The following is a 17,894-nucleotide window of genomic DNA, read 5'->3' on the forward strand; positions in this document are numbered from 1 at the left end:
CACTCCTTCACAAGGGGGTCGGGGTCGGAGACTATAAGTCGCCAGACCAAGAACAAACATTTCATGTTGAAAGGCAAGTGATAGTGTAATGTCCCAACGGACATCCCCAACAATGACTATTTGCGGTTAACAAACCTTATCTTTAGTACAACAATTATAATATTACATTCATTACATTACATTACATTGCATTTGGCAGACGCTTTTATCCAAAGCGACTTACAATAGAGGACATAGGGACTGCAAATACACTTGCAAATACACGATGCACAGGAAATAAACAGAACAGTAAGCTTGGGTTAGAGAGGTTTTTTTTTTTTTTTTTTTGACAAAGACATACACAAACGTACACACACACACTGCATAGCCTAACTTGCTGCCTAACCTGATCTGGGGCATCAGCGCAGTAAAAAGTCCTGAAAGAGAACAGTTTTTACCTGTTTCTTGAAGGTTGAGATGGATGATGCTAGTCTTGTTGGTCTGGAAGTTTATTCCACCACTGAGGTAGTAGAACTGAGAACAGTTTTGCCTGAGATTGCTTAGAGCGAGCAAAAGGTACTGCTAGTAGGTTTGTATTAGAGGAACGCAGCTCTCTGCCGGGAGCATAAGGTCTTATCACTTCGTTCAGATATGCTGGACCTGTTCCTGAGGTGGTTTTGAATGCCAGGGTCAGGGCCTTGTGCTTGATCCTGGCAGCTACTGGTAGCCAGTGCAACTGGATGAACAGAGGTGTAACATGAGCCCTTTTGGGTTGAGTGAATACCAACTGTGCTGCAGCATTCTGTACCATCTGCAGTGGTTTTATTGCACAAGCAGGTAGTCCAGCTAGGTGGGAATTGCAGTAGTCCAGGCAGGAGATGACCATGGCCCTTAACCAATAGCTGTGCCGACTGTTGGGTCAGGTAGGGTCTGATATTCTGAATGTTGTACAGCACAAATCTGCAGGTCCGGGCAGTTGAAGTAATATGGTTGGATAATATAATGATTAATATAATAATATAATAATTAATCAATGGCGGCTCCACAAAATCTTCTCCAACTCAGCCCTCTCTCCACACGCCCTGCTCCCTCACATCCCAAAACACATTCATAGCCAGTAGGGAAACATAGAACTCAGAACCTCCTCTAACAGTACTGCAGGTCTGCATTTTCTGGCGTGTGAAGAGAGCGGTGAGTCAGAGAAGATATTGATTAATGACTGTAATTGTTGTAAGGTTTGTAGCACCAAACTCTCCATCTCACTCCAAATCACTAAAGCCATTGAACTCTTCATCCTTTGTCACTTCTGAACAACTCTATCAACTCCAGAGGTAGACAGCACACCGCTTCCTCTTGTGCGTGGCTGCCATCAGACTTAACATCAGTTCCAGTTAGAACTACCCTGGCCTTTCTAAATCCCGATAGGATGGTTTCAGTTGTCACCGAAGTCCATGCTTTCTTGATCCAAAGATTTTCAAGAAAGTTGCATGCCAAAAGTTGCCGTGAAGCTATGTTCTCCATCACTCATCCACTACTTTCACAGGTGAAGCAAAACTGCCCTAAAGCTCCGGTTCACCGAGATGTCAAGTGACTGGAGTACTTTGGTAAAGACTCCGGGGATGATGGCAGGGATGGAGTTGAAAACCTTTCCATTTTTCTTTGAACTGTGGCGTAATATGTGCTCGCATACTGTCCATTACAAGCAGGGCTTTGCGTGTTTTAAAGAAGCCATCCAGACTCTTAGTGTAGCACTTTGTGAGCCAAAAGTTAATAATTTCTTGAGCCATCCACCCTTTCTCATTCATGGCCAAAACAACTGAGGGGGACTAGGTTTTTGGCATGGTTTTCAGTTTAAAAAGGACTAATAGTGGCAATTCATCAAATTATGTCAAATGTGAGGGGGACCTCATCCATGTTAATAATATGATTCGGATTTACGTTGTGCTCAATTACTGTCCTTTTCAATTGTCCTTTTCAGTTTTCTTTATAAGCTGACGTTTAGATATTCCATGGTACAGGAGTAATAGGAGAAGCAGATACTGGCACACAAGCCTGGACTGCACTCTCGCGACTGTCATTGTGAAAATAATGAACATGTGAAATTACCATTATATAAATATTTCGCACCTGAGTATAAGTTGCAGGACCAGCCAAACCATGAAAAGAAAGTGACTTATCATCCAAAAAATATGGCAAATAAGTATCTCTAATCTGAGATTAATGTCAGTGAGCGTTGGTCAATCCAAGTAAACAAGTGTCCCTTTGGGCTGAGGTCATCATTAAAATGTTTGGTGCCAACAGATATGTTCTAATTGCATGTCCGTCATAATGCTCAGGATGAAAGGCTCGGCCTATTATATTAACCGCACATTAATCCAACATTCTTGAATATAACAATTTGACAACAAACTGAACAAGCCCTCCATTTTTGCAATCCTGGATAAAACTAAAAACAAAGCATTTTGGTACAATAAGAATATTATTGTAAAAACAGGCATTAAGAAATCTGCAATAATTCATTTCTTCACAATGTTTTATAATACAGAACCCTGTTCCCCTGATACTGTGGCAAACAAAAATGACGTCCATTGGAGCAAAGTATGATGAAAAGAGAAAAGGGCTAAAACTGAACTGTTTCATATTTATGTTCATTATTGTCCTTTCGATACAAAGACTTTTGAAAGTACCATGGCAACCAAACTATTAAAATGGCTATATAGACATGAATTGTGTGGACAATATGGGCAAGTTAATAATTTGAGGTGGCATTGGTGTTAATTGTTTATGTTCTTTTTTTTTTTTTTTCTTTTTTTGCCTGCCTTATGTGTTTAATGTATATTCCCATTTTACAAAAACCTGACTTGTTCCCAAGCACTTTACTCACATATCATTGTACATACTTTAATATTACTTCTTGTGTACTAACAGTGCTATTTTATTTTTGCTACTTTGTATGTATGGATTCATTTAACCATATTTCATGGCTACTTTGGGTAGATCAGTAGCCGTTATCAGCTCTTCATCTTGCCCCCCTCCAAGACTGCAGTAGTGTTCAAATTTCCCCCAAGTTGAAAGAATGCCTGACTTCAAAGTGGCCAAATGTCCGCCAGTGAATTCAGGTGACTAATCTAAGACCAAATATGAAAAAGTATTTTACACAGATTTAATAATGTATGCAAATAAAAGGGAAGTGTAATTAATCAGATTTTTCTCTCTTCACCAGAAAGACTTAAATGAACAAATACATGTTGTTTAAGTATTCAAAGTTGACTCATCCGTCATTTATATCCCTTTCCCTGCACTCATGGTTGAGTGAGAGCCAATCCTAGGTCGCATTAGATGAGAGGCAGGGAAACCCTGGGCCAGTCTTCACTTCAACACAGGACCGCAAAAAGAAACATACAAACCTTCACTAATCCATTCACACTTCTGGGCAATTTTAGGGTTTCAATTTTACTTTATATTTTTCATTCACACTTCTAGGAAATTTCCTCTTAGCACATCTTAATATTTATCTGGAGTATAAATAAGCACTTTGTTGTCTTTGGGCTTGAAAGAGAGATTTATGGCAGAATGATTCGTCACTGATGCTATGGTGGAATGATATTCTGTTTGCACACACAGATAAATCAGGTAATACGATCCCATTTACACAAAGGGCAAGCACTCACAGTTCTCCTAAGGGAAATCCCCAATGTCGAACATACATTTAAGTGATACTGCACATTGCAAAGATGTGATACTTTTCGATTTCTCTTTATAAGATGCGCTTTCAACTAAAGTTGGCATCATCTGCAATTTCTATTTTATGCATTCTCTAATTGCAAATGAAGATTCCTGTTGCTCTTCAATTGTGCTGGAAAAAGTCTGAAGCTTTAAATTACAATTTCCTCAATAGGTTTGGCCTTGTCATAGTGAGGAGGCAGGTACGTTCCTCTCATCTGGAGAGCATTACCACAATGAGCTTGCTCCTGGCAGAGTCACCCTTGGTGGGCCAGTCTCTAAAAGAGGTTCTAGACTAACAAGGATTTGGCAGTGCACTGGAAAGCTTCTAAGGTGGCAGCTCCATCATCCAAATATCCTGCAGGGGCTAACAACCCATTAAGGAGAAACTCACAATGTTGTGAAGCATATCTGAAAAAACAGATATGGCCCTCACCAATTACTGATCAACCTTTGCCACACACCCTGCCATGTGGAACCTCCAGATGCTCCTTTATACTGGAGCAACTACATTACTACCGCCTTCTTGCGTAGGCGGAGCGTGGCGCAAGCAGTCACAGAGGACTCTTGCTCTCTCGATTGCGCGACGTTTGGACATTAAAACAGAGACACTGGAGAAGCTGGGACTACTACGCCAGCCGGCAGCAACAACATAAGACTCTCCTTCCATGCATACCCCAGGAAAGAGGCATCAGAAGCAGTGTGCGTGGACTAGGAAGAGGGGCAAGCATGGAGGCATCCGGATTAGGCTAGCAGCAACCCACCTTGACCAACAATGCCATCTATCCTTCTAGCCAACGTAAGATCACTGGAAAACAAGATGGATGACTGACTCAGTCCGACGACTGAGATCTACAAACCGGAGAGTGAGTAAGTGTGTGTTCTTTTCCACTGAAACATGGCTTAACAACATCGTCGACTTGAACAGCTAACACGCTATTGAGCGGACAGGGCCCTTGTAGACTTAGGTAAAATTCGTGGTAGTGGTGTCTGTGTTTACATTTGTGATGCATGGTGCCAAGTTGCTATGATAGTATGCAAACACTTTTCACTGCTGATGGAGTTTATGATCATTAAGTGTTGTCCTTTCTACCTGCCGAGGGAATTTACCGGGATTTTGCTTGTCTCAGTTTACATCCCTTTGACCATCAACAACAGTGACAGGAATACTCAGATACCTTCACCATTCTCGCCAGAGATTTTAACTATGCTGACCTCAAAACTGTCCTACCAAAATGTGCACTTTCCAACAAGAGGGAATCACTGGACCTTTTTTCTACACACCACACAAAGGGGCCTACTGGGCCTACCTAACCCCCCCAGACTGCCTGAAGAATAACACTACATGATTCACCACATTGCTCTATGACTGTACTATATGACTTTGACTGCCCTGTCCACTGCACTATATGACCCTGACTCTAACTCAGAAATGTAATTTTAACTCCTTTGTATGTTTTACTTAGTATGACTTGACTTTACTACTGTCCCTGAAGCTCTCCCATGAAAAGATCATCCTATCATGTTGTTAAGGCAATGGTTAATTCTAGACTACTTCCTCATTTGGGGTGTCCCTGATGCTTCGATGGGCCTCTCAGGAATGGCACTGGCCCTACAAAAGAATGTGCACTGGTCACTTATCAGCTGGAACCTAATTGGCAACAACTAAAAGCCTGCTTTCTTTTCCTAGATGGCAAGATGACTCCTACAATTGCATATTCACTAAAATTGCAGACAACTCAGATTCAGACACTTTCTTCAACCAGCCTCACCAGAGTGTTGCATACGTTTCAGCAGACAATGTTACTCATCATCCTCACAGATGCCAACACCGCCATCTCAACCTCCTACAGAGACAGTTGGTAACACTTGACTTCCCACCAACCCATGGCCACTGTATATGCTGACAACCTCACCAAAAACAATGGGAGCTGTCTGTTAGTCCTCTTTTTATCACACAACTTTTGCATAATTGAAAAATGTTTTCTTTATAAACTCAACCACAACTTGACAGGATAAAGCCTGGATGGAAGAACATGGGAGGGATCAACCACATTATCCTCCCCTGCTGCTGTTGGTCTCTATAACCAACTACTGTGTGTTCAGGGATATGGGTGCTGTTCAGGCACATTGACCTGCAGCTGAAGGTCGTCCAGCTAAGCCTCAACTTTACAAGCCAGGAGCCATTACTAGGCATGCTTTTTCTGCTCTAGGCTCTGTGACCCTGATATTGCTTCTGTATACTGCTGCTCCATCTTCAATGCCTTCATTGTCTGGCTGATGACAACACTGAGAACTTGGAGACCTGCAAGCTTAGATTCAACCTGTCTGCTTGGGAAGATCAAAACCTCCTCCCCAAATAGCCATGGAGCTCACACTGACCTACACACGTAGCCCTGACATTGATGACCTCTACCGGGAGGCCTGCTTCCACGGTAACATGATTAGGTATTGGCAACTGAATGCTGCACACAACACAGCCATCACAAGGAGAAATTCTGGAGGGATGAATCACTGATGAAACCCACAATTTCAACATGCTTGGACAAGCTGGTACCGGACCCCCACATTGACCCTTCCACCACAGAAAACTGACTCCCTTGGCTGCTGGAATGAGCACTTTAGTCTGCTCTGTCATCCTACAGTTGCTGAGCTGGTTACTGCGTCTTACATTGCCACCCCAAACGCAGACTGCAGAAGTGACCCAATCAGCACCCCCAAAGTAAGAGATGCAGTGAAAAAGCTCAAAACTGTCATCACCACGAAGATGTTGAAGGGTGACTGCATGGTCGTTTGGCATACTCAGATCAGTAACCAGGTGGAGCAGCAAACTGTTCACCAGGATTCTCTTCAACTCTTCTCTTTGGGAGTTTTGGAAAACTCAACATCTCTCCATTGCTTTCATAGACCTCAAAGCCGCCTTGGATAGACCATGACTTTTTCAACAATATCCTAAATAACATTGTAGTATCACCCAAAATCAATGCCATGTTCCAACAGCTATCCGACAACTCTGAGAGCTGGGTAAGTGTGAACAGTTCCCCATCAACAGTAGGCTTAGACATGGCCGCATGGTCATCCTTGACATATTCAACTGTATTACTAATGATCTCATGATTCAGGCTTGTGATTTGATTCTGGGTATGTCATTCAGCAACCGCTGTCTGGCTGACCTTGAGTATGTGAATGACTCAACCCTGTTCTGCACCTTCCTCTAACACCTCGGCAGGACCTTCACTACATACCATATAGAAACAGTGAAGGTCAGTCTCCAAGTGAGGCGGTAGAAGACCAGGCTTTTTCATTTTGACAAGAGATTGACCGCAGACTGACAGTTGCAGCTTCAGCATTGCAGTCTTGCTGATAGTCCTTCTGGCACCACCACTCTGTTTGCTGCAAAACAAAGCTGCGGTTTTATAACTGATTTCATAAGAATGCACTCACAGCTGGTGAGAACAGCCTTCTGTGTCTCAGTTTGCAGCCCAAGTGTTGTATTCGATTGCTTGGCTGTGTCATCTGACATCCTGGAACATTCCACATGTACCATCCTCTCCTTGACCCGAAAGCAGCTGGCAGGAATAGACTATATGGAAAGCCATGCACCAGATGGCGTCAAGGTGGACCGACAACATCTGGGGATCAACTTGGAGCACACAGAAGACCTGGCCCAAGACCGTCACTGCTGGTAAACTTTGGTGAAGCTGATTGGCTCTATGCACCGCAATGACCCTGTGGCACAAAACTGGGCCCTTGCCATGCAAGGCCATTAGAGAAAGTGATTCATATTACGTTATTGCTGTGTTTTCTTTGGCCATTTTTGTGGATAGTGTATCTCCTGAAAACTCAAGGATTTTGCTTTATATTCTACAATGAATTAAAATTTACATTTCACCAAACAATCAATTCACATGACATCAAACATCAATATGATCTGACTTACAAAGACCAATGATTTTGCATGTGTGACAGGTTGTTCATCAAAAAAAAAAAATCATTCTCATAACCTCAGGGTGGTTTTGATTTCCCAAATTGGAAACATTTTACAAAAATTCCTGTAGTTTGTCTGCATAAATATATTATCCGTCTGTGTGTTTTGCTGTAACTCACACCTGGAATTCACAATTACTGATTATCGAATAGGATTTGTCTGTTTTATATATAGATCGATAGATAGAACAAAAAGATTCAACTACCACTTTGGCATTCCTGTGAAGCAAAAAATTTGATAATCATGCGCCACAGTTGTCTTTTTTTCTGCTTTGAAATTTGTTGTTTGCAGTATAGTTAATGCTGACATTAGAGATGATGCCTCATTTATGGAGGTAATCATATATTCAGATGCAAAGAGCATAAAATGAGAGTGAACATCTTTCTTTCTGGAGGAGTTAAGATTTTTCTGTTTTCCCAGTAGATGTCAGCAGTGAACTGGTAAAAACGCAATCAGATTTCTCCCCTTCAAATGCCAGGGTGCTCTGCAAACTAACTGCTTTGGAGGTAGAGATAGTACAGATGGCTGGCCTAAATGTAGCATGTATCCAGTAATTTCACTGTTCGCACAATGATATCAGAGTCAACTCAAAATGGATGCAGTGCCATCAACTTGAAACAAATTTTAACACTTTCTACAGAATTGCATTGTGAGCAAAGTCGCCATGGATTTGGACAGCAGTTATTACAAATGTCTCTCTATTTCTGTTAGCATTAAATCAAAACTAGTGCTCACATCCTCTTAAAGTTCTGGGGTGGATTTGAGGTAACAGCTATGTAGAAATTCAGATTTAATTTAGGAATTTATTCTAGAGCATGATAGTTTAAATCATGTAGAAACAAACATGGTACAAAAACAAAATAAAATCCAGTGATTTTAAATTTGGGAAGATAATCGCGAGGTTATGGTGATTTTTCTTTTCTTTGAAGGATTCACTGCCCTTTTCTTAATGTGGGCCACAATTACAAAAGTTTAAACAATCATTATCAAATGTCCCATGTGGGTTAAGTGGCCTGCTGTTTAATCTTTGCAGCCATTGATTACTTATGCATAAGTCAATAACAATTCATAATTGAGATAATTTCTCAACATTGCACACATAAATGTGTCCACAGTGAGAAAATGTGTAATAAATATGATACAACCATTTCAACACCTTCAAGTTTTTCCAATTTCTAATTTTCTATCTGCTTTGCTTTGTAATATATGTTGTACAATTATTTGATTTTGAAAGAAAAATTAAAAATTTGCATCTGACTTTGGAAGCAAGAAAACTCAGTATTTGAGGTCATGTGTGTGTGTGTGTGCACATGTGTTTCCACCGTTTGAGATCCAACAAGAGGTTATCTGTGCCTATTTATGGAGGGCAGGGCTCCAGAGACCTGACCTCCCACTGTGATTGGCTGGCTTGGCCTTGTGAAAAGTTTACTTTTGATGGTGTTGTGTATATGCTTTTTCCCCCACTTCCAATTAAATGTGGAATGCAGCATTCTTAAAGCACATTTGGAGTTGTGTTGTGTTTGCGTGTACGTTTGTCTGTTGTCCCTTTTCATTTTCGAACACACAGAGGTCTTTCAGTAGAGAAGACACAACCAGCAAGTGAGAATGGACCCTGAAACCTTCCAGGTTATTTTTCCATATCCACTTTTTTCCATCTGTGTTGGCACCATGACCTCAACAGGACAGAAAGAGGCTACAAATTATTTACTGAAATGCCAGAATATCCTTATTCTAAGGTGAGTGACACTTTGGGAAATGTGTATTCCTTCTGAGTTATAAAGGCCTAATTTATCCTGATTTCCTGATTCTCTGAGGTGCCTTTTGTCTTGATGTGAATAGTAGTGGCCTTACCTCTTCAGTGCATGCACAGCAGAAGATGCAGCCTGCTTTTTAACGGCCTGTTTGGACACAAGACTTTGGCTGTGGGTGGGAAGTGAAAGAAAAAATGTCACCTATTGCTAGAATGTTTTTCAAGAGAACTTGTGCTCCTTGCAAGTTAAAGGACACACACAGACACAGAACTACAAAATATTAGCACTCTGACTCGAATGTGAAAATGGAGGTGGATATAAAAGAGAATTTGAACTTAATGAACATGCATTAGTGGCATAGAGGTGCTTTCATCAGAGTCCTTTTCAAATGTGTTTTTACATCCCCTCAGATGCAACATCACAGCACCAGTGAATCTGACAGAGAGGAGAGAAAGTCTTTGTTTAGACTCAAATGGGTCTCATCTGAAATAATGAATATGTCCTTGAGAAAACAAAGAGGCCCACAAAACGAGCTCTTGTACAGAAGCAAAGGAGATGGCAGATAATTGTTTTTAAGTCTGGCACTGCTCTGTAAATGAGTTTGTTCTGTTAGGCGGCAGGCTAACCGTGTCTGTTCTTTCATTTATAACACACTTTGCTTCCTCCTTCATTCTCTTTATAACACACTCACACACTTTTGATTTGCTTCTCTTTGGCTTTGTTTTCTTATTATACGGCCCCCAGAGTTACCCTCTCCTTAGTTCTTAGCACTTTCAATTTCTTTACAATCATTCCTTTTTTTTCAACATTCTTTGGCGCATCTTGCTTTTTACAACTTTGGTTTACTTGTTGCCATTTTTCATTTGTTTTTTGTTTTTTTGCTCATAGAATACTAACAGAGGATCTTTTCTGCATTTGTTGTTTTCAGCAAACTGTTTACCTTCACTTCAAAAGTTGACTTGTATCCTCACTTGCCACTGCTCAACAATTAATGTTTTCAAAAAGTATTGCATAACTCAGGTACTTTGCCTTTGAAAGTTTTCTGTTTAAGAAGGGTGTAAAAATGCTGGTCAAGAAAGTGGTTAACAAGTAATGTTTGATATGCATTGTACCAGAAAATTTCAGTTTGTATTGTATCATCGTAAACAAGCTGGGGTTTCATACTTTAAACTACTAAGGGACACCATGTCAGCTTGGATGTTTCAATGTCCATTCTCTGTGAATGTAACAAACAAAAAAATTTAAAAAAGGAAAAAAACAGCAAAGTTAACTTTTTAGTAGACATTGCCCTTTAAAATTAATGTAGGTTACTTATTGAGCCTTAGACATATACATTCCTGTTAAAGTAATACCAGTTCGTTGTTTTGACCTGTTAGAGTTCTAATTAAAGGAACATTCAACTTGTCATTGTCTCTGATGCCAAAAACATTATAAGTAGTACTCCAGGAAACTCTTATTGACTGGCATTTTCATTCACAACCAAAAAGAAAACAGGAAATATTGTGTGTGACAGTTCTCAGAACAAAAATAACCACCTGGTGCAACAAAAGTATCTTGATCACATGTCTATGGAGGTTCTCAGTCCTCCAGGTCATTCTTGTCAAAATATTTTTGTGGCAACTGGACTTGAATTTCTTGCCACAACTCTGGCAGTTATATACAGAAAACTCACTACAGTCCATTTGAAAGCCTTTCAGGTGAGAGGTGAAACATCACTGAGGGAAGAAATTCAAGTCCAGTTGCTACAAAAAGAAGTATCTTGAAAACCATCTCTGAACACACGACACATCAATCATTGAAACATATGGTCTAAAGCAGCAGAAGATACCATCAGATGTCTCTCATGTATGGTAAAAAGGAACATCAGACAACAGTTCAAATGGTTATACCAAATGACCAAATGGGAAAAGTAAGGCTTGTTATGTTAATTTTCAATATTTGCAGTGGCATTTTGATGGATGGGACCACATCTAACACAAAGGACATGAAAGCATAAATCAATGATTCTGGTTTGTTTTGGGGATGATATAATATAAGTATAACTCCTTGGTACCAACTGTTCATCGTTTAAATGCTAATGCCAACATGAGTATTGTTGCAGACTATGTTCTGTCCATCCTTCAATGACAAAAGAGCAAAAGAGCGCCAAACTTCAGGTTACTTACAGCAGGATAATGCACCATATCAATGTAATTAAATCGTCTGTTATGTATTATCACATTGGAAAACATTTTTCTTATTTTGCCTGTGTTTGGCCTGTTTAGAAGCTTTGGAATATATTTGAAACCAAGACATTGATTGCTAATTAACATAAAAAGTAAATAAATAAAATCTGTCCACTTTTATTGATTAACAAGTTAGCCACGTTCTTTTGGTTTCAGTTGAATTATCCAGGTCTTGCTGGCTCAAAGAGTATCTTTATATATCAGTAACTAGACGGTAAATATAATAAGCATAAAATTACTTCATTGAGTAATCATGTTTATAGGGTGCAGCCTAGAGAGAAAACAAATTATCCTTAGACTTTCCAGTTAGAGAATGACTGAGATCTTTCCACTACATTCTTCCCTGACAGTCGCTTCCTCTTTTCATTCTTGTTTTCCAGTGCTTTCTGCTCCCAGGTCCTCCCTTGAGAATCCTATTAAGCCCTGTAGGCTTGCGTAATAATGTCTTTTCTATTTTGATTATTTAGACAAAAAGCTCCAGTTAAAACATACTGTTTCATTACAGTTCATATTCTTAATTATGCAGCAAATGTCCCCACGGGAATATCATGAAGGCCAATACTCCACAATCTGTTCATATGGCACTTAATTAAAAGTTTTCTCAAGAATAAATTGTATTCCGTTCAATTAAAACTGTAATGTCATCCCAAAATAATGGGCATAGCCTCTTCCAATGTGCGGCTCAGAACACACACAAAATCTTTTCTGTCGCATGTTTTTCCCCCCAATGTTTGCAGTGGGAAAAGTGCATATCTCGCTTCCAAAAAAAGCCCCCTAGTTGAAAATATGCAAAAAACAAATATCACCAAAGCCTCCTACATGCTACTGAGCCCCAGGCAACAACGGCGTTTCAACGCATGAGCTATTTCTAGATTCCACTCTTGGAATTCACACCATGACAAATGAACCATTGGAGTTTGGAATTTCTATTTATCTGCTGTGTACAGAGGCACTTGATTTGGGTGTGAAGAATAAAGGAATTATGTCAACAAAAAAAACAGGCGACTTAAAGGATAAATGATAAAAAAATAAATAGATTGTGTGTGTGTGAGCGCGCACACATGTGCACGCGCTTGTCTCCTCTGGAGCCAGAGTTGTTTGTTCATTTAATTGAGGGCGTTTAGGTGGGTGTGTCCTTATCATCTGGATGCTCTGATCTTGCTAAAGCAATACAATCTCAAATAAGCAGCATCTGATATTAAACATCCCCTGTTGGAGATACACCCCCACTGAGCAATGAAGGATTATTTTTTCAAGAAAATAAATGTCTTTGAGCAATTTATGATATATTACACTTTTTCCCACCAGCTTGAAGCAACACTGCAGATCAGGGATCAGTATATACACATAACTCAAATAATAAGAAGACTGATTGCAGCTTTCCGTGCTAAATTTCAGAGAAAAAGCATTGGCCAGCACTTTGAGAAACATGGAAAACTGTCCTTTGAAGTATGCTGAAGTATGCTGAAGTATACCCCCCCCCCGGCACAAAGTGTGCAAGTAACATACTTTATTAATTGATGCAGCATGAGGGTGACAGATGTGAGAGCAAAACACTAAAGTTTTTAATGAATTGGTGGTTAATATCTCACCCTGAAATCAACTAATATGGATCAAATTGAGCGTAATTTCCATAATGAAAAAAATGTTTTTGGCTGCATGTTTTGCAGAAGTCAAAGTGTGTGGAAAATCTTGTTTAAAGGTAACATTGTTTTCAAAACTTTGGGAAGTGTGTTTTTTATAATTGTGAACCTGTATAAAAATAAGACAAAAATGATTCAAAATATCAAATTGCATGAATTGCATTTTGATAGAAATTTACAGCTGGTTGCTGCTTCCAAATGGCTCTGGCGAATAAACCTCAATACATATATATTGATAAATTCTTGTCCAAATCTTCTTGTCTTGGCAACTGGACTTGAATGTCCTCACTTGAAAATATTTTACCAGTCATCTGATGCTTCTTCACTTCTAATAACCTATAGGGAGTTTCCGTATATAATTGCCAAAGTTTTGAGTGGGTCGGTAGCTTGTTATGTAAATGAAAGTGTTGCTCTGCAGAAACTAGGTTTAAAGGGGGTTGTTATGCTAATGAGGGTGTCGTTCATTGGAACAAAAGAGCAATTTAGTGGGATTACCTGGACTAGAATGTGAAAAGGTAAAGCTGAACAAAAGAATGAAACCTGTTGGTTTACATGAACTGAGGCTCATGTGGACATTGCTGGGGGCTGGCTCTGGTGGTTGACCTTTCACAGTTGTTTGGTGGGTTCAGGTGGGCCTGGTCCGCGTGTGCAAATCTATCTTTGTATTGATCCCAGTATGGTGTTGTACGTTTATGAAAGGTTGTGTCTGATGCCTCCTCATCTGTTCGGAAATGTTTTTTCTGTTTTGACAAAGATGGCTGCTTTGACTCCACTCTTGAACAACCAGTCTTCTCTGGCCAGAATACATCATTGCTGTCTTAGAATGAATGGCACTTGTCCCTCAGGTGTAGCTGGAGTCCTGTCCTGAAGTGGTGGCTCTCTTGTGTTGGGCCATCTGTTTGTGCAGAGGTTGTTTGGTTTCTCCAGTGTAGACGTCATCACAGTATCAGCCACATTCTCTATCTTGTGCCTGGGTGTTTTGTCCTTTGGGTGTACCAGTTTTTGCCTCGGGTGTTGTGAGGTTTGAAATGTATTAGTACATGGTGTTTGTTGAACATCCTTGCTGGAGTTTCTCCGAAACACCACCAACATATGGTATGACGATGTTCTTTCATTTGTTGTTGTCTTCCTCCTGTTTCACATTCCTGTGCCTGGTGGTTTTCTGATTTGGCAAAGGCCCAATTAGGGTGGCCACAGGATCTCAAGGCTTTCCTAACTTGTTATATCTCAGTCTTGCTTCATTCCATGGTTGATGGGATGTTCATCGCCCAGTGGTGTATTATTTATTATTGTTATGTTTTACTTGAAACTCTGGCACAACAATTTCCTTCGGGGTAAGTAAAGTTATTCTTATTCTTATTCTTATTCTTATTCTTATTCTTATTCTTATTCTTATTCTTATTCTTATTCTTATTCTCATTCTCATTCTCATTCTCATTCTCATTCTCATTCTCATTCTCATTCTCATTCTCATTCTCATTCTCATTCTTATTCTTATTCTTATTCTTATTCTTATTCTTATTCTTATTCTTATTCTTATTCTTATTCTTATTCTTAGAGTTCTGATTACCCCCAGTTTGTGCTCAAGGGGGTGGTGTGAGTCGAAAGTAGATACTGATGGGTGTGTGTTGGTTTCCTGTAAATCTTGATGTCCAGGCTTCTGTGAGGTGAGTGGTGAATGTCTCTACCTCATTCTTTTTGATCTTGACCCATGTGTCATCTAAATACCTGAACCAGTGGATTGGCGGTGTTCCCCCAAACGAAGCGAGGGCCTTGCTCTCAACCTCCTCCATGGATAAGTTCACCACTATGGGGGATACAGGCAAGCCCTTGTCGCATCCATGTTTTTGCTGGTAGAAACTGGCAAAAAGTCTGGTTGCCAAGACAAGAAGATTTTGACAAGAATTCATCATGACCTGGATGACTGAGAACCTCCAAAGACATATATATTGATAACTTTCACTGACTACCTCTACAGCCACAAACACGATATACACAAAGGCACACACACACACACACACACGCACATGCACACATGCACGGATAATTGATGACACATTCACGCATGCTCGCACGCATTCATGCACGCAAAGGGTATATGATCACGATCACACACACACACACACACACACACACACACACACACACACACACACACACACACACACACACACACTCTTTCTTCATCTCATTGGCAGGCTTATATCCCATCTGCTCTCCAGAGGGATGGACAGACAGATAGTTGTCATTGTAGAACATCTCTTTACAGACAGATAAACGTACACACCCCTTGCTACCAAACTCATCTAAGCACACCCACACATGCACTGAATGAACCCCCCCATACTTTTTACTTTTAAGTATCTTGAGTCCAACCACATTCTTTTTTGCTAATTGACTGTCATAACGGCTGGAAAGATTAATTTAAGTCCAATCCCTGCAAGATAAAGTATAAAGACATGGAGGCTAGAACTGTTTGGTATGGGGGTAGTGCTCGTGGCAATACAGCCTCATCTCTTATTTTTTATTGATATTTACAGGCTGTCTTGTCTCATCCTGCCCCTCCTCTGCTCATCGCCCTTGAGGATTAGCATTAATGGCAGGCTTATGGTGTAAGTGCGCCCCTGTCAAACCCATGTCCCCTCTTTGCTATCTCCCCGATTAGCTGGCGCTTTGTGATGAACTCTCTCTGGAAGAGAGAATACTTCAAATAACACAAAAAAAGGAAGGAACTTTGCCTGTGCTTCTAAAAGTAGATGACTGTTTGGGGATGATGATGGACACCAAATTTTAGTTTGTTTTTATGCCATATTTTATGCTTTGGCTTTGCGATCCAGGATAATTGACTGTGAAACCTTGAAAATCCCAAAATCGAGAAAAAATTGTTGTCTGTAAGGATTTGACTGGAACCTCATGGATTTAAGAAATGATGAATAAAATTTGATAAATGAATAGGTGTTACAGTATTGTTGAGTACATAAATAATGGCATATAGGCAATAGGAAAAGAAAATATAAATAAATAGCAGTTTAATTACAAAGCAAACAAGCTCCATGAAAAGTCAACCTTTTTTTGTTGAATAAATGATATGTCAAAACATTTCAAAGCTGTGTCCTTTTTTCGTGTGGAACTTTATAGCAGTTGCACATTATCAGAGTTAATAGTTGTAGTTCTACAATCTACATGTTTATTTTTGAAACTGTATTGTTTATTTGATTCATCAGTTCAGATGCATTTTTGCAGCATCATCATCAGTTGAGCAATTCAGAATAACGGTGGCAGATTTTTTTTATTGTTGTCTGAAATAGACCAAATACTCAACAATGATGGGAACACAGAGGTGTGATAGAAGCAGAGAAAAAAAAACAAAACTTTGGTGCTGTTTAGTCAAAAGAGAATTCAGTTAAGCCAGCTGAGTTACTTTTAATCAGAGGTTTGTAGAAATACCAGGCCTTGTTGACAGCTTATTAGCAGCTGTGCAGCAAAGATACGTAATGATACACAAGCATATTATAACTCAGACCCAGAGTAATTATTTTTTCTGGCATTTGAGTTTTAGACAGCATAGATGATGTACATGTCCCACAGATCAAACACAAAAATCATGTTGGCAAGTTGTGGAGTTTGATAAGGTTAGTTCACAGGCTAACTGCATTGAAACATTATTTTCAAAACGACAATGTGAGGGGATTCAAACTTAAGATCCTGCGAATATCTCATTGAACCTTTCAGATCACAGTGTCACACAGACTTGTGCCAACCGCGTATTAGTTGATACAGCTTTGATATACTGTGCATCCATTGAAAACCCTGAACTAAACGAAAACAGTTTCCAGTATATGGCTTTGCACTCAGCATTGTGATTAATTTTCCAAGAGTTAGGCTGAATCATGTAATTGCTCAATTTGATATGGTGAAATATCAAATTAAAGATGGCATAAAAATGTGTTGGAAATTGTCAATTACTTATCACCAAACTATTTTAATTCATTGAAATATAATATATATATAACATAAAATACTCATAAAATACATCAGGCTGAGAAAACATTTTCATTAAATTTAATCAAATTACATTAGTTAAAAAGGAAACACATGAATGTTTATGTGTGCGTATGTGTACACACTCACTGTGTGTGTGTGTGTGTGGGGGGGGTCTTTTCAGACAACTCTATCTCACTTTTGTACTTGAAATATGATATCCATAACTCAAGCTAGGTTTTGTTGTTACCACTCATCGGCTTTGGCTGTGTCTCGGTCTTTCCCCTCTTCATCTTTGTCTTCATCTTCCCCTTTTTCCTTCTTTCAACAAACTCTTCTTTCTTTCCCTGCTCTGCCTTTACTCCTTCTATACTGGCTACATGGATGACAGCTATGCTCTTGTGGCATCTGTCTGCTGCTCCCCAGCTTGTCTGTGTGTGATCAGCTCCTCTCCAGCTCTCCTCCACACTTTATCTCCTTGTCTTAGTGCTTCCTTTTTTCTCAGACTGCATAGCTCCCTCACTGCCAACTCACTGTCGCTGTTAACTCACATACCATCTTATGTATTGCCAAAGCAGATTGTGTTTGGAGGGCAAGCAATTAA

The 17,894-nt window shown here is 39.8% G+C and overlaps 1 long non-coding RNA gene across 1 annotated transcript; it reads left to right on the forward strand.

Annotated features, from left to right (window-relative positions):
- The first annotated feature begins 2,750 nt into the window (after positions 1–2,750).
- On the forward strand, positions 2,751–5,570 carry LOC147233979 (uncharacterized). Its single transcript, XR_015106099.1, has 2 exons — positions 2,751–4,572; positions 5,393–5,570. It is a non-coding gene; the product is annotated as an uncharacterized LOC147233979 (long non-coding RNA).
- The last annotated feature ends 12,324 nt before the right edge of the window (positions 5,571–17,894 follow it).

The sequence above is a fragment of the Fistularia commersonii genome, chromosome 5 (assembly GCF_037954325.1).
Source record: "Fistularia commersonii isolate RoL2024-O1a breed Wild chromosome 5, RoL_Fcom_v1.0, whole genome shotgun sequence".
NCBI lineage: Eukaryota > Metazoa > Chordata > Actinopteri > Syngnathiformes > Fistulariidae > Fistularia > Fistularia commersonii.